Genomic DNA, 18,577 nt, shown 5'->3' with positions numbered 1-18,577 from the left:
GTAGTAAAGGAGTTGGATCTGATTGTGGGGTAGGAATTGCAAGCGTGTGTATGTTAGCATCTGCCTATGTCGGTCATAATTCCAAGCTGAGTCCAGGAAACTTCATCTAGCTCCCATCAGCCCCAGTCATCGTGGGGTGGGGATCCTTTTACTCTCCAGATGTGGCTGAAGCATAGTCACCATCCCTGGCCATTGGCCATGCTTGCTGGTGCTGATGGAAGTTGTAGCTTAGTAACATCTGGAGGGCCAAAAGTTCCCCATCCCAGGCATAGCCAATTGAAACTGAATTATGGAGAAGATCACGTCCACCCAAAGAGGAAAGAGAGCTGCTACACCAACCAAGAGCCAGGTATACTCCACTCACCTTTGTACTGATGAAGAGAGTGGTAGAAACCCAGGAAATGGCTATTGACTACCATTTGCTACTGACTAATATAACAGATCTGGAAAATCATGAAAAGAGAAGCATTTCCCCTTGATATTGCTAGCAAAATGCCATGGTGAATGGTACTGAATATGAAATAAACTATTTCAATTGTGTGGAATGACTGCTACCATAATACTCCATTATGTCTCCTGACACAAAAGACTTCATCCTTCTAAGGCTTCAAAACACATTAACCTCATTTTTGTGGGGGGTGCAGGGTGCAAATCCACTCTGATAGTCATTTTAATCAAGTGGAAGCTAAGCATAGGGGCCCACTCAACCAGCAACTGAAATAATTCTGATTTCAAGGGAAAGCGTTGATCTGTATCACTGCATTCACTCAGCAAAGCAGCAATATTAAAATGGCTGAAAAAAAGGGCACACTTTAATCAAAGTGATTTTCTTTTGACAGTCAAAAATATATTGTATTGCCTTAAGCAATATCTCTGACAAAATGTTTTCCTTTTAGATAAGATTTGATGTATGAGGAATAAAGAGCATCTTGGGGTTCTTTTGTTTTATTAACGGGAAAGAAAGTGAACAATTTTTTAGAGAAAAAACATTTGGAGCCTTTCAGGGAATCTCACATTTTAGGTTAGCATAAAATATATGCAGTTAAAATCTGAACCACATCACCAGTAGGCTTTAAATGGTCTATAGATCAACCCAAGTCAGTGTCAATGACTAGTCCATTGAGTCTAGACATTGTCTTTGTCTCCATTGTAATGGTGATAAGTGTTGTTCAAGGAATGGAGGAAACCACACTGACATTTTTATTACCCCCTGCATGCTTAGGGAGTGAGTTGGTTGCTTAGAGACTAATCTTGGGAACTGCAAATAAAGGCAGATGGCATTATTCTAATCTAGAATGATATTGACAGAGGTCAATACTAGCCTTCGTTTGTGCGCCCTTCACTCTGTAAAATACTTGATTCTTAATTAACTTGGTTGAAGCATCATGTTTGTTTAGGCTAAACAGCATTTTATAGTAGATGCATATAGATGGTGGGGGTGGACAATTCTATAGCACAAAGCTTATTTCTCACCATCCTACTTGGCTGCTGCTTATATTGTACCTCCACGGTTGGAGGCAGTATGTCTCTGAGCACCACTTGGCTCAGTGGGGAGAATTCTGTTGCACCGAATTCCTGCTTGTGGGCTTCCCATAGACATCTGGCAGGCCACTGTGATAGCAGGATTTGGTGACTTCATTTTACCTCTTGCTCTGTGGTCACATATCAGACATCAGAAACATTCTCATACCTTCAAATCAAACATGTAAATATTGGCAGATGCTATTTTCAGGTAATATCTAGTCTTCCCAGAGCTTTGAAAGCATATTGGTTCCCTCCCACCCACCCACCCAACAAAACCCTCTCTGGGCCAGTAATAAAATGCTGATTAGGAAGTAACAGATGACCATCATCCATGGCACACTGAAAACACAAATGCATTTGTAAAGCGAAGTGTTCCATAAAGCTGATCCCCCCCCCCCGCCCTTTAAAGTGGCTATAAAAATGTTACGCTCTTATTCAGCATGTCTTCTTTAGCTCTGCAGCATTAAGTTAGAGAAGACTAGAGGCAAAAACAAACCCAATTTTCTATGTGCAGAAGAAACTGGGGAATGTACTTTTATTTTAGTACTGGTAATAACCCATACAATACAAATTATGTAGCTTGACATTAAATCCCATGTTAAGTACACAATAGGGAGGTGTTAGGAGCAGAAGATGAGTTTTGTGCGTGTATGGGTTCAGGATTTTTCTGAATATGATGCATACCTCTACCTAATGCTACAAAATATTTACACACTATTCAAATGCAGAAACTTTCATCTGCAGGAAAACAGCCCTGGGCTTCCCACAGCAGAGAATTCAGAAGCCTGGGCACAATTGCTGAGAAGGACCTCATAGTTTCTGCTTGGCAATCTGCTCCACTTTAAGGGAGCAGAAAGGCATGGAGTGGGGCCTTAGATTAATATGTGAGTCATTAAGCAGGGTGATATTGGACAAGGCAGTTCGTCAGGTATCCTGGGCCTAGTGTTCCTCACTTTATGACTGCAGCTTCCAATGATGCCTTGTCTATAGCCCTATTCAGTCATTTGTCTTCTGGGATAGCTAAACACATGAGCAGGAAGAGTGGCAAAGAGTGAGCAAGCTCCACCCACTCTCCACCACTGTCTGCATTGCCCTCCACAAGTTGGAGAGTGATAATCTGCAGGGTTCTGCATCAAGCGAGGAGGCTAAATGACTAGAACAGGGTTTGTGTGAATTACAGATGAATCACAGATAAAAAGCCAGAGAATTAACATTTGTATTCTGGAACTCACAGTGCTTTTCAACTGAGTCTCTTCATATGTTTTGTCAATAAGTGTAGTGAAATCCAATTATGTATATTTATGTGTGGTCCATTTTAAGAGATCAGCAAATGTTCTTGCGTACTAACTGGGCTGTAGCAATAACAGGATATCTTCTATGTCTGTCTGTCACTTGGATTCATAGGTTAGAATCCTATCCTTATTGATGGCTTTTACAAAGACTTTGAGCCAGTTCTCATCAGTTCATCTACAACCCAGCTTGCCAGCTCCATTCTTGACAGCTGCCTTAGGTACATTACTTAATTTCCTCACCCCTTTTCTCATGCCGTCTTTGATATGATGAAAAACATACTTTTGTAACAACATATTTTGATATACATCAGGATGGTGTAGCAAGTTTCTACTAATACAGGTGACCAGATGAAATGAAGTAAGGCATCCGTTAGGACACTTCTGCCTGCAGGCTAAAATTTGGTAAAACTTTTTTAAAAAAAGACTAAGTTGTGTTTGACAGTAGAATACTACTACAAGAAGATCGAGCTCTAGAAGAGTGCTAAAAAGGAAAGTTGGAATTAATGGAGTCTAAAATTGATTTAGTAAACTAGCTCTTTGATGGAGTGGAAACTAGAACTGCAGAAAGAAAGATACAGCTAATTGAAGAACATAATTTAATTCTTGAAGCAGAGTGTGAAGCTCACCGAGGGGTAGATTGCAGCTTTAATTGAAGAAGGATTTGTATGTTTCTATGCATGTGTGTTCCAGATCCTTTTAATGTGCTGTTTGTCCAATGATATGCAGAAAACTATTACTTTCAACAGTGAAAATCAAACACAACTATGCCACGAAGACAAATGCCCCCCCCCCCTCAACTCACTGGTAGTTAGAAAGACAAAGGCAAAGTTAAGAGTTGAGCTATGTGAGCTGGAAGCTGGAAGCAAAGCTGCAGGCTGGGAAGCCAGAGAGAGAGAGAGTCATGCCTGGTTTCCGCTTGAATCCAAGGCTGCAGATAGCTGCAGAAGCAAGAACCTTTTCGTGCTAATGCTGTGAGCCCCTCCATCATAGGCACAGGTTGTAAAGGTAAAGGGACCCCTGACCATTAGGTCCAGTCGTGACCGACTCTGGGGTTGCGGCACTCATCTCGCTTTATTGGCCAAGGGAGCCAGCGTACAGCTTCCGGGTCATGTGGCCAGCATGAGTAAGCCGCTTCTGGAGAACCAGAGCAGTGCACGGAAACGCCGTTTACCTTCCCGCTGGAGCGGTACCTATTTATCTACTTGCACTTTGATGTGCTTTTGAACTGCTAGCTTGGCAGGAGCAGGGACCGAGCAACGGGAACTCACCCCGTCGTGGGGATTCGAACCGCAGACCTTCTGATCGGCAAGTCCTAGGCTCTGTGGTTTAACCCACAGCGCCACCCGCGTCCCGGCACAGGTTGTACATATAAATAAACTATAAATCATAAAGACACCACAGTCTCCATTGTGCCTCATTCCAAAGGAAACATGAACCCTGGGTAAGAGCCTAGAATGCCTGGAATCTCACATTGCTCAGAGATCAAGGTGCTGTGCAACAGTTTGTTCAGTTCATCTCTTCCACTTTCTATTCTATAGTAGTAGCAGGGGTGGCCTGAGACATTTTGGCACCTGAAGTGAACCGCAAAAACACCCCCCTGAACCAGGGAATAAGGGGTGAGTGAAGATCTACAACAGGAACAAGGGGAGAAAATAAAGATCTGCATCAGAATCTGCTGCCGCTCTGGATCCTGTTCCCCAACCTTCCTTGTGGGTGGACCGGCTCTGGTAAGCAGCATCCTTACATGCACACAGAGGGTCAAAAGCAGCTGTTATTGTTTATTAGATTTCTTACTGAGGTCCTAATGCTTACAACAGCAAAAACAGTACAAATAAAATAAGTACAAATAAAACCAACCTACCATGCCCAACAACCAGCAGTTTAGACCCCATGCTATACTATCCTTTGCTTCTCTATACAGTGGTACCTCGGGTTAAGTACTCAATTCTTTCCAGAGGTCCATTCTTAACCTGAAACTGTTCTTAACCTGAAGCACCACTTTAGCTAATGGGGCCTCCTGCTGCCGCCGCGCCACCGGAGCACGATTTCTGTTCTTATCCTGAAGCAAAGTTCTTAACCCGAGGTACTATTTCTGGGTTAACGAAGTCTGTAACCTGAAGCGTATGTAACCTGAAGCCTATGTAACCCGAGGTACCACTGTATAACTGGTTAAGAGGAGCTCTTCTGTTTAAGTGAATGCAAGGGTAGCATCCAAAACAGCAGCATTTCCGAAACAGACAATCAGGCAATTAAGCATCTCTCAGGAAGTTAGTTACTATGGAGAGCAAAACACTGTCGCCGCCAACTGCGTTCTCTGAACCTACCTGCTAGAAGCTAATCAGAATGAAGCAGAAAGCCATGTTAATTAGAAAACAAATTATCTAAACCCTGCCAATCAAGTCAGATGTAATGAAAACTGCAGTACATTTGCGGAAGTGTAACACTCAGAAAGTTAAATGGACTCTACAATGTACTTAAGCATCCAGACCACATAATTTTACCTGCACAGATATGTAACCATTTCCAAAAGGGGTAGCGACATAGCGTCTTGCAGCAAAAGTGACTGGTGGCACCTGAAAGACAAACAAATTTATTATGACGTATGCTTTTGTGGTCTACAGTCTACTTCTCACAAACAATCTATTAGAGGAGAGAAAAATGACAGAACACTACTTGTTGTCAATTACAAGTCAAAATTAGATTATTTGTTTATTTATTACTTACTTACTTACTTACTTACTTACTTACTTATTTCCTTATAACCTGCCCATCTGGCCGGGCCTCCCCAGCCACTCTGGGTGGCTCCCAACAGAATATTAAAAACACAAAAAAATCAAACATTAAAAACTTCCCTAAACACTATATTCCCTAAATCACTATATGTTCAGTTTTCTACAGCCCATCCCAGACAATTACATTTCCCTCTTCCAAGCAAGGCCTGTAGTTGCTTACAAAGAGCTTCACACAACCTAAAACCAGTGGAGGTTGGTACATTGGGGCTGCTCCAACAACCTCCACCTGTCCTTAGTCAACCTACACCTGCCTGCCTTCTTTCTTATATAACCAGTCAGCTTCCTCCTCTTCCTCCTCAGTATTGCACTTGTAGAATGGGGACAAAGCTAGAATTTCCAAACTCTTCCTCTCATTGGCTCCAGCTCCACCTACTGTTAGGTTTCCTGCCTTCCACCCCATCATTCCCAATGGGCACCAGCCACCACTGCTTAAAACAGCTACTCAGCAACAATGACAGGGATATCTACACAGGGAGCAGACCCTGGGGCAGACTGATGCCACCAACTCCATCCACAGCAGTATTACAGGACCCGGTAATGTCATCCACCCCACCAGTGGTTCATTTACCAGCTCATCTTCCAAAGGGACATAAGCGATCATCCACCATCACTGCCCTTCTGCATTCTACATGGTGCAAAGAGGCCAGTCTCTATGGAAAAGAATAATGGAAACGAATCTGTCGTTGGACGTGGCCCGTGGGGAATACTTCAGCCTCCCAGGACACTTTGTAATTGGCCATCCTTAATCAAAGGAACTTCAGAGGAGGGTACAACATAAAACCACTGGATACATCAAGAGGTTCAGTGCTACCACTTGTGGACTCAGTTGGCACAACTGATTTTTATCATGTTGGCTTACCAGTGCCAGGATGTGTGTTAGCACCTAGTTTTTTTGTGAATGGCCACCGTTAGTAAGGTGATTTATCACCACCTGTACATGTCATATCTTTCTGACCTCACTGTTTATAATTCACCACACACACAATGCACACACAAGCAAAATCATGTATGTGTGAAGTGACCTGTAGTCCACAAAAGCTTACATCACAACACATTTTTAATTTTTAAAGTGTCACAAGACTCCTTGTTGTTTTTGCACATATGTTTTTAAAAAAGTGAGCCCATGGCATTGGTTCTCTGTTTATAATGGAATCTCAACTAGAGAATGACCACAAAGAGGTAAATCATTTTGGCTGATTTGGTCAATCGTTTTGCTAATACACAGGGCTTCTTGGGGGAATATGTAGACTGTAGAGTTAATGAACTAGTCCAAAATAATAGGTGATCTGTGGTTTGAAATTCTGGAGGCGACACACTGCCTCCCACATACCACCTACTGTAAACAGTGCTCCTGCCAGTTGGGTGGTGCTGCCATGCAGGAAAGGTTTAGACACAATGGGACTTTAGGGTCATCTAGTTCTCTAATTCTAGGATTTTAACTTTGGTAATCTTTAATGCAGCTTTGCAAATTTTTTAGTAGCTTATGATGACAACTGTAGCATAGCAAATCTATACATGGCCCAAGGACACAGATTTTCATAAACATCTGCTTAAGCATTTTACATTGTGCTGAGGGATTAGCCTCCCCCACTTTTTTCCTCTGGAGGCCAAATTACAGTTTATGTTTCCAAGACAGAGTTGTTTAAGGATCTTCAGGAAAACCGGAGAGAGCAAACAAATATAATTTCAGTATTTAACGAATAGGTAATTGATTTCATTGCAATTACTTAAATTGTGCTCATTCTAGTATGTGAATCATCAGCGAAGTCCTAAAAGCTTGCTGAACCACTTTCACAAATTTCAGGACTAAAACATTATAGGATGAAGACTCAAACCTATTGGGCCTTGTATTATAGTTTTAAGATGTTGGACTGGGTAATTTGCATTCCCCTCCCCCTACAAAGTTGTGTTGATTTATATATTAATGATGTGCTTACTTATGGAGACAATGGTTATTTGCAATTGTTTCTATTGTTGTTGTTTTGGATTGGCGTACCTATTGTTAATTGATATGTTGTGAGCTGTTTTGAACACAAACTTGTAGAAAAGCAACATGCAAGCAAACAACACCTGGATTGCCAGTAGTACATGTGAAAAGGATATTTAAGTGTCTTTAAAGATGGCTTGGATGAAGGAACAGACGGGAGGCTCATCAAATTTGCAGATGACACCAAACTGGGAGGGGGTAGATAATACCTTAGAAGACAGAATTTGGATTCAAGGTGACCTTAACAAATTAGAGAACTTGGCCCAATCTAACAATATGAATTTCAATAGGGACGAAGTGTAAGGTTCTACACTTAGGTAGGAAAAACCAGCTACGCATATACAAGATGGGGGCCACCAGGCTTGCCAGTAGTACAAAAGGATCTAGGGGTCTTAGTAGACCACAAGCTTAACATGAGTGTGATGCAGCAGCAAAACAAAGCTAATGCTATTCTAGGCTGCATCAAGAGAAGTATAGTGTCAAGGGAAGTAATAGTCTGACTCTATTCTGCCTTGGTCAGACCACATCCAGAGTACTGTGTCCAGTTCTGGGTACCACAATTTGATGCTAAAGTTCCATTTCTATGATGCTTGCTGTGTTGCTGACATATGTGGGCCCTTGACATGCATGTGGTCCTTAGACATGACTCACACTCCATGTGCACATCTGGGCTGGGCTGGGCATACTCCAAAGAGGTTCCCATGATGCTTCTGGGCTTGTACGTCATGAGTATTTATATAAGGTTCCATCAGTCAACAAGTGATGGACATGTATTTCAGAAACAGCTACAGTTCTACCTTAGACACCACTAACTACAAGCTTGCTTCCCCCAAGAGTATCTGTTTTAATATTTTATGCCCAGCTGACACTTGAGCACCAAGTCATAAAACCGACATTTGGGAAGGAAATATTACTTCTCTTCTATGCACCCCACCCTTCCTATCTGAACTCTGTGAAGGAGGCTAGATTGAGCAACTGCAACTTGCCCAAGGCCACTCACTGGATTTCATAACTGAATGGAAATAATAGTAGAGCCATGACACCATATTGGTTCCAGTGAATCTGGCATGTACTGTGTCGAAGAATGATGCAGACATTTAGTATTCTACTAAAATAGCAGTTAGGCCTGTTTTGCTACCTAGAGCCTATTGATTTCTTTAAAACTATATCAATATAAATGGCTTGTGAACCACCCCTTAAATTTCCTAGGATTTATATACCCATGGATATTACAGATATCCTCAGAGGTAAATTCCCCCCCCCCCCATTGTCCCTATAGCATGCAGGGAAATTATTTATGCTATCATCTGTATCCCGAAATAATAAAAAAGAAGGGTTCAGGGTTTGTTGTAAACCACTCTGATGTTTTTACTATAGCATTCCCTGTCAGTAATTACCTGGACCACTGAATTAGCATGTCCCTTGAGATCCCCCATACATTCCCCCACAAAACTCTGCTTGCTAGTGTGCGTTGAATAATGAAATTTATCTGTTTAATTCTTGCAAGCCAGAAGAAGTTGGTATTGTGATAGGAAAACATAATTTTAAAAACATGTCCTTTATTTTTTTACCAATTAGATGCACAGATAAAAGTGAAAACTGTGTTCTCTAGCCTATTTATATAACCATAAAAATGATTTCAAATCACAAAGGCTAATCTAAAGTTGATATTATATGGATTTTTTTTTTTGGTATCCAGCAAGTCACCTTGTAAGAACAAATGCATGATGTCGTTCTACAGTTGGGGAAAGGTAGGCTATAAAGGTATGAAGATAACAAAATAATTTTAAAAATGGGCTGCTTGTCAGTTGGAAGCCTTGAGGCATTTTTTTTGTACCTTTCAAATTTTGCAGTTCCATGCCTGACTTTTGTGGAGATCTGAATTAAGAAATAAGAAAAAGGAGTACTGAGCTTTAAACATTTTGTTTCATTTTGTTTTACAATATTATTTTTAAAACTTAAATGCCATTTATTTGTGGTTGGAATTCCATGCTACTCAAACTGGAAAAGGTAGAAACAAAATATTGTGCTGCTTCTGGGATTAGTGATAATATTGATTTAAAAAGTCTCAGAGACCCGCACCAAAAAAGGTCATTCTTCTAGCAAAGTACTAAATTGCCATTTCTGCCTTTGTAAATCTTTAGAAATTCTACACAGTTAAATCTAAAGCCTTTTGCAAACGCCTCTCTTTAGTTCCTCAGCAGCAGATGGATTTGCAGATGACCCATATTAATTTATGATTTAATGTCTCCTGATAGGGAATCATTGCATGCTGTTGGGACTCACTGCAGTAGTAATGCCTTTTGCTAAGGTAAATGTCCTTAAAAGCAGGATCCGGATCAATGCCAATCTTATATTCAAGTATCAGTGATTATTAATAGATAAATTATTTTGCCAAAGTGCTTTAAGTATTAACTAAAATGGAAGCAGATAAATTTCATTTGGGAGTTTCTTTATATGTTGCAGGGGGGAAATGATTAAAAAATAAACAGGTACGTTTTTAAATAAAATCCTTATTTCATATACCACACTGTATGAGTTATTGGTTGTAGCCCAATCTGCACTATGCATTTAAAGCAGTAAAATACCTGAGTTCTATGGGAAAAGGGATTTATTAAAAACACTCTGGGAATCATAGCTTTGTGAGGGGAATAGACATCTCTTAACAACAACAAAATCTTTGTGCACAATCTTTTCCTTTATCTGTCCAAGGGATGTGGAAACTGTGACCCTCCAGATGTTGTTGGATTCCAGCTCCCATCAGTCCCAGCCAGCATCATCAATGGTTAGGGCTGATGGGAATTGTAGTCTAGCAACTTCCAGAGGGCCACTGATTCCCCATCCCAACCTACCCTATGCAGAATAAACATGCAGAGACGCACTTGAGCCTTGCGACTGTTGCAGTGTGTGTGGAAGGAACCCAACCTGAGCAGAGTTCATAGCCCTTATTCGCATGATCTCCACAGGCTCCATCCCATACTTCAATAGGATGCAGTTACACTCCAGACAGTTATATTAGCTTGCATAGTTTCTATTTTGAATGCTGGAACCAAAAAATCTCTTGGGTTGTCTGCCTATCACCTATCTTCTCAACCTCAGCATTAAGTGTGGTGTTAGAACCTTTGAAATAAGTTCCTTCTTAACTCATAAGAACATGGGTTGAGTCCAGTGGCCCATTTAGTCCAGGATCTTGTTCTCACAGTGAACAGCCAGATGGTAAATTAAGTTTAAAATCCTCATGGTCTCCATAATGGGGTGGTTTAAATGGAAACAGGAAGCTGCCTTATACTGAATCAGACCATTAATTCCATATAGGTAGCTCAGTATTGTCAGCACTGGGTGACAAAGCCGATACGCTATCACTGAGATATGGCCTTTCCTTCACCTGGGCTTCAGTCCAACTTTAGGGTTGCGATGAGGCTGATGTGAGGGCAAGGAGGAGATACTATTAGCCGGCAACCTCCTTAAAAAGAATTGGATATAATAAATATGCTCCTCTGTACTCAAGCTTTTGTCCTCTATTTTTTTTTAAACTAACAGAACCCCCAAATTATGTTTATATTTATATATCTGCAATACAATCTCTTTAAAGATATACAAACATGCCCCATCCCCTGTATTGCTCGACTTCATGTAATAGCAAGAGAAGTCTCTCTCTCTCTGTCTCTCCCCCACCCCCACCCCGTCTTTTCCACATGAGGACGTTCAGATCCAGAAATAATGACTTTGACTTTAGCCAGACCCCTACAGGTGGCAGATAACAAGAAAGGTGGGCCTGATTGAAGGAGACAAGTGTGGGCCGCCAGGGTCACATTCCAAATGGTCTTTAGGGGATAAAACTGAAAAGAATTTAAAGCCATCACTAGACAAGATTTCAGTGACACAGAATCTTAATGAATTTGATTTCTATCAGCCTGGTTTTTCCTCCACTAGAATATAGCTTTAAATAACAAAAGGGCAGAGGGCCAGTTGCCTTATGTTCGCTGGGTCATGAGGCCTTCTTTCTGCACACAATTATCAGCAGCAAGCATTTTGTGCCAGTCCCCCCTTCCTCAAGAGCTTAAGAACTGAGGGAAAGCAAAGGTTTCTTTTCTCACAAAGGAATTGGTTGAAAGCCTTGTTCTCTGAGATGGTAGGTGAAATGTTTGTTCATGCCACACCCTACACCAGGAGTCGCCAACCTTTTCAGATCAGCAGGCACATTTTACAATTTTGAGAGAGTGCTGCCAGTCACAAAATAGCTGCTGCTATGGAGGTGCATGCCATAACACAAAATGGCTGTCAAAAGGAGAGAGGCAGTCCTGCCTTCCCCTGACAAACATACCATGGGAGGCCAGCTATGTCCTGATAGTCCTGAATGTGGAGGCCATTTTAGTTTTAATTTCAGTATTGTTTTTATTGCATTTAATACTGTGATTTTAATTCTTATGAAAGGTGCCTTGGACAGTGGTAAGGCAGGCTACATTTTAAAACAAACAAACAAAAAACCCCCAAGAGATAGATTATTATTATCATATCTGTGCAACCTTTTGAAAAACAAGTGCAAAAGTTTGATGTAATCAAAGCCACATACTGAAAGACGTGGCTTGAATCCAGGTTCCTCCAGCCTGAACCACACTTAATGTGAACTGGGGAAAAAGTAATCATTCCATGCTTGCCTCCTGCTGAAAACAAAAAGGGCTACTATGTGTGCATGTCAGCCACTTCTGTACCTCAATAGCGAAAGGCACATAATTTCTCCTTTCTTTTCCTCTCTTCTCCCTTTAGCCATGAGCATTGATAGATAAGATCTGTCTACTTGCAAAATCGCTTTAGTTGCTTGCTAGCTACCCTCTCAATCTCTGCACACACATGACACTTAATTACCTTTAATTATTTTTGTTACGTTTACAGTTAGAGCAGCTGGGAGGCACTCATTTTTCCTTTGCTCAAGTTCAAAAAATGCCTAGCTTGTGGTTAGCTGCATATTTTTTTTAAAAAAACACACAAAAGATGTCGTGAAGAATGAACACGGTGGAAAATGAACACACCAGTATTTCCCCAGAGGTAAAATAAATCCAGTAATAATCTTCCAGAGGTTCACTAATCAAACACCGACATCTTTTTCTTTTGCAATAAATATAACAAAGAAAGTGATTGTTAGTCCTATGGCACACTTCCGAACACCTGGACTCTGAAAGAAAGAGCTGAGCCTCCAAGAATGTAAAACAACAAGGAACACAAATATGACAAGATTGCTGAGGCGGTAGATGCGCAGAAGGTACGACTAAACAACAAAGGAGTGAGGAGCCGAGTAGCTTCAACCCTGCTGTTGTGCGCTACTCCCTGATGTCTACACATACAGCATGAACATGAGGCCCCCTTGAGGGATGACGGCTGTATAAGCAGACACCAAGACACCATGTGCAACGTCCAGGACAGAGCCATTCAATATAGCCCTGCTTCTTGCGCCCATGTTCAACAAGGGGTTGGACAACACTCAAATAGGGCTTAAATCGGTCAATAAATGGGATTGCTAATTCCTGACATTGGGCAGGGCTCAGAGAAGGCCCTTCATTTTTGTACATGTGGGGCCTCCGCATTCCCTCTCCAGCTGAAGCTTCCTATTCTGCTTCCTTCCATCTGTTGTCTTCAGCCTTGGGTCCCCAGATTTTGTGGAACGACAACTCCAATTTAGCCAATGGCCATGGATGGTGGAAATGGTAGCCCAACAACATCTGGGGACCCACGATTGAAGAACACTGCTGTAGGGGATCCCTTGACCCTTGAGAATGGCTTTTTAGGAGATGTACTGGGACGCAGTGGAATGGAGAAGGTGAAAAAGAACCATCGCATGGGCATAACTCTGCCTGCAATTTTCTGGATTCCCTCCATTAGAAATGTGTCCATGGATGCATTTGATATACTTTCTGAGTAGGGAAGAGTCTGTACTAGAATAGCAGATTGTGACCAGGGATTAAACTCCAATTGGTGTAGAAACAGCTTCTCTGTGGCTTTTCACATTGGTCCAGTAATCTCAAGACAAGGTGGGTGGGGGTGGTGATGATCGTGAATGGTGTAGTGTTCATCTCAGTTGAATTTACTTAGGTGCAGGGCTTTTTCTCATTCAGAACTCATTGGAACTCAGTTCCAGCACCATTGCCATTACAAGGGAGCCGTTCATGGTAAGTTCTGGCACCTCTTTTTATAGAATAGCATTGCAGGTGTTTCAGTTCAATTTCATGACAAATTGCACATCTGAAAAATAATAATACTTAGGCTGGGTCCAGATTAAGTAGGCAGGATTCATTTCCCAAATAAGCCAGTAAGATTTAAGCCACACCTAACTGATTCAATGGATTTCAACAGTACTTAATTCAGTCTGGATCCATCCTATGGTGTTTACATTCTGGATGTTTTTACAGTATTACTAGCAAAGTCTAAGTCAAACTTTCTTTTTCTAAGTTCTGTCTTGATTGGTTTATACTTCTTTTTCTTTTTTTGAGAAAAAGGAAGAGAGAAATAACAATTAAAACTTTAACTTGATTCATTTTTTCTAGTACAAATAGCTTCTCATTGAAAGGAACTTCTGTCTCAATGATTCATTAGAGGTAACCACCCATATCTTAGTTCATCAAAAGTTCATTACATTCCAATCTCTTTAAAATGCTGAGTCAGAGGAACATGATAATGGAAGAAGCCTAGAAAATAATATATCCAAAAACTGAGTAAAGTTGTAAACATCTTATGTAGGGGTTGTAGTGCTCTTTATTTCTTTCCTATAACATTTGACAACTGACATCTTTTATAACCAAGAATGCAGATCTACTTTGCATTCTCTTTGCATTCAGACACCTGAAAATTTCATTTTCGGGACCAATACTAGGTCAGTTTTTCTATTTAAGGAGTTGGTGGCTCCAAATCCTGGCATCTTCTGTGCCCACTTTGGGAAGCAAATCTGCACTCCTCAATTTTAAGTGCAAAACTGAGCTGTGGCTTAGAGACCGATGATAGCTGAGGTCTGGTCTCCCATAGTCCAGTCTTCCCTGAGTTTAGCATCTGCACCAGCCTGCACTAATGGCCTTTGCAGATGATCAAAACTAATTTTAAAAATTCATTAAACACCATTTGCAGTTCACTGTTGGGCTTTAAACATTAAACAGCACTAGCTCAGATCAAGCACTAGTAGTGCAAGATGCTGGGTTTTCTCAATGATTAACTATTGCAGATTTGAGATATGATTTCTCTCAGATGAGGGACCTTAGACCTGGGGGCTGAATATAGCCTTCCAGCCCTTTCCATCTAGCCCTCAGCTCTCTCCTCAGGACACCCCCTCCCACTTCCCTACTTCAAACCATCCTTTAGGGTGGGATTTCCCAAACCTGTGTCTCCAGCTGTTTGTGGAGTATAAGTTCCATTATTCCTAGCTAACAGGACCGGTGGTCAGGGATGAAGGGAGCTGTAGTTCAACAACAGCTGGTGAACCATGTTTGGGAAGCCCTGCTTTAGGGCTTTTATTTACTTTTCTGGAATGTGTCCTTCAACTTTAATAACACTTTTCTGGAGGGAGAATAAAGACTTCAGTGTGCTATATTATCCACTTTATCATGAGATGACTGGAAAATGGAGTTATGATATCATCTCTGAAATTAAATATATACATGCATGCTGAATCAAAAAGTCCATGGAAATAACGATTTCCCCTCTCACATGTGCTGTTACCTCAGGAGAAGATTGAAAGCTGTTTTAACATTCTTGTCTTAACACCAGGCGAGTCTACAAATCTGTGCATTGTGCGATATTTCATTTGGTTGGGAAGAACAATGAATATTCAGAAGTTAACCCTCTTAGTTTTATTGCACCTCTCTTTTCCCCCATCTGGCCATTACCTTATCTGCTTTGAATAGAAAGCTTTATTGTTGCCAAGGTTGCTTCGCTTTCTCTTAAACCATAGCTTTGCCTGACTCAAAAATTCCAGTCACTACAAAGTTTGTAGCAAAGGGCCAATTAACTAATTTCACCAGCCTACTGAAAGGAGTAAACTTTTTCTAATGAAAGCTGTTTAGCCAACATAAGGCTATATAGTAAAGTTTCCTAAGAACATAACAGGATGCCGTCTGGGTCATCCCAAGGCCATCTAAATTGGCAGTCTTCACCACATCGCAAGTGGGGAGAGCGCTATTTCACTCAGTCTGCCTTGCAGACTTTCCATAACCATCAAGCTAGCCACTGTGAGGACAGGATGCTGTACTAAATGAGTCTTTGATCTGATCCAGCAGGGCCTTTATGGCAGCAAATTACTAGCTCAAATACGCGCTGTGTGTCTCTCCTGAATCTTCCTCCATTCAGTTTCATCAGATGACTCCAAATCCTAGTGTTATGGGGTGGGGGGACTTCTCTGTCTACTTTCCACACACTGTAAAATGGCTTCAGTTGTGGGAGTCCTTGTAGCTTCCCTACATCTTCTGCTGCGAGCACAGATGCAAGGATTTATTTTTTGCAAAGCTTTCCTGCAATTTCCTTATCCCCCTTATCTGATTTTTAAATGTATTTTAATACTTTAAAAGCAATATGTGTGTATTTATTTGTTGTATTTATTTATTTATATTATTTATTTATTGTTTATTATTTATTTATATTATTGCTGTATTTATTTATTTGTTGTATTTATTTGTTAGTCCTAATGTTTTTAGTGAAGGGCGTCTTATCCTCCTCCCCACAAAAAATCTGTTCACATTTTTGCCTGAGCTAGGTTGCGTTTAGTTCTCATTTGAGTAAGAATTCCATTTTCTGACAGAAACCTTCTTGCGTGCAATAGCTGCCTAGAATCTGCTTTTTAAGAATGCTGAAGTCTTCTTGGACTTGGAAGATGCATTTCAGACTAGGAATCAAACTCCTAAACATGTTTTGTGCAATCCCCCACCCACCCACACAAAACCGTAAGTGTGATGATGGTCTGGAAATAGATTATTGGCTTATGAAGTATCATCATTTCCAAAGACAGTCAAAGCTTTCTCTCAGACTATCCTCTTCCCTCCCTCTTATGGCCCCCAAATGCCTATAATATGGTATCTCACTATCTTGTTAGTTTCTGCAGGACTGCATTTTGTGTGTGCAAGATGTACGTTTTTGCTGACCTGTTACAAAGACACCTGAGTAATGAGCCATGCAGTAAAACTTCCAGAAATCCTCTATAAATAGCATTTTCTAATTCAAGGGAGGATGTAACACTCTTCTCTTTTGTTCAGGCACATGATTTAAGAATACAAAAATGCACTATATAACCAGTTACCAAGTAGGGCTGGCAGATTTGGCAGTTCTCCAGCGACAGTACAAAATGTAGAGAGATTATCTTATTTGGGACACTACTCAACATCCTCATCTTCTTGTTGTTGCTGCTGTGGTTGTTGTTATTTTACAAATTAGTTTTTTGTGACCATGCCCAAAGGTCACACAGGGCTCTTGTAGCACAGGAAGTTCAGAAACTGCTGTACAAATGGTTGACAAGAGTCTCCCATTTTGAGTTGTGTTTCATGGCAGTCCACATTCTATGGGCTATATTCATGGACCCAATCAAGTCACCAAGAGTAGCCCATTAGGAGATTTCTCTGTGGGTACCAAATGCACCGTCTTAAGCCCATACTCTTTTGCTGCTTCTTGCAAGCTCTTAAAGTGCCCCCAGAATCCTCTAAAACAGTAGAGCGGATTCTGGGACACCCTCTCATTTTGTACACAGGGTGACACAAAGCCTGTGATGGCACAAACACATCAGGTATCCCTGCAAACACTTCCTCCTACAAATTTCTGGCAAAGAAAGCTGTTATCCTGTTACTGTTCAGGTTGCTGTATTTACAGTTTTCATTTGAATTCAACCCTTCAGCACCAGCATTCAGAGGAAAGCAAAGCAAATACCTCACAGCCTGTAATTTACTCAAAATAATTTAGCTATGCTTTCTGTACACCCAACACGCTTATTCTGTGATTTCCAGTTGTTTTAGGAATATTTCAAATGGGTTTCCTTTTTTCCATCTCTGGTTTAGTATCAGATTGTGGACGATGTCTTAATACTCAGCAGCTGCATTTTAATGCGAACCTCCCAAATGTACAGGTCCCAAACCAATACACAAATCTAAACACAGCTCTCCTTTGAAATTCTTGTTTCTCCAAACTTTGCAATGCAGTCCTTCAATCAAGGAACATGTGTAAAAATATATTATTGCAAAAGTGTATACAAAGAGATCTATACTAGAGAAAGGTACATACAAAAAATGTGTTCCGTTAGGGGGAAATGGCTTGAGAAATTCATATATTCGAGGGAAAATTTCATACAAAATGCAAATACTGAGAGAAATGGACCCCCCAAAACATGAATTTTCATGCAGACTTTTAATGGATATTAACGAAAATGCAGACATATATAGCAATGGGGCGAACCAAATCTGATTGGAAAAAGGAGAAACTGAGAAAAAACAATGTTGACAGATTCACCCATCAGTCATTTGTGCAGCGGTAATAGGTAAAATTTTTATGCTGTTGGCCAATGATAGCTCCTTGATAAGTGTACCACATATTTGTCACATTCACACTTCACATGTGTAGCAGTTAATTTAAAATATAGGCTTACATATAAAAATGTAATTTGTGAGTCAAACTACTATATTCCTATGACAAAATGTTTTGTTCTATTCTTTTTTATCCTACAAATTCTTTGTAGGATAAAAATTCTACCCATCCTTTGAGGAGCTTAGAGCAACACAGAGCTCATGGTTCCCCTCTCCACACTTTATCCTCACAACACTGTGAGATAGGTTGGGCGGAGAGAGGCTGGGCAGGAATTTGAACCAGAGTCTCCCTGGTCCTATGTAATCCCTGATTATTGGACTACAAATCCCATCAGCCCAAGATATCATGGCCAATAGTCAGGGATGATAGGAGTTGTAGACCAACAACATCTGGAAGTCCAGAGTTTCCCTATCCCTGCTCTTTACTTTGCTGGCTTCCAA

At 40.9% G+C, this 18,577-nt stretch overlaps 1 long non-coding RNA gene across 1 annotated transcript in view; it reads right to left on the bottom strand.

The window, feature by feature from the left end:
• Window positions 1–4,065: 4,065 nt before the first annotated feature.
• LOC114607470 (uncharacterized) overlaps window positions 4,066–18,577 on the bottom strand; it is a 51,505-nt gene continuing 36,993 nt past the window's right edge. The window contains exon 5 of the long non-coding RNA XR_003709150.2: window positions 4,066–5,389. This is a non-coding gene — a long non-coding RNA (uncharacterized LOC114607470). The remainder of the gene's footprint in view (window positions 5,390–18,577) is intronic.

The sequence above is a fragment of the Podarcis muralis genome, chromosome 12, assembly GCF_964188315.1.
Source record: "Podarcis muralis chromosome 12, rPodMur119.hap1.1, whole genome shotgun sequence".
Taxonomy (NCBI): domain Eukaryota; kingdom Metazoa; phylum Chordata; class Lepidosauria; order Squamata; family Lacertidae; genus Podarcis; species Podarcis muralis.
The sequence above is the reverse complement of the archived record's forward strand: the minus strand, read 5'-3'. Positions and strand labels throughout refer to the sequence as shown.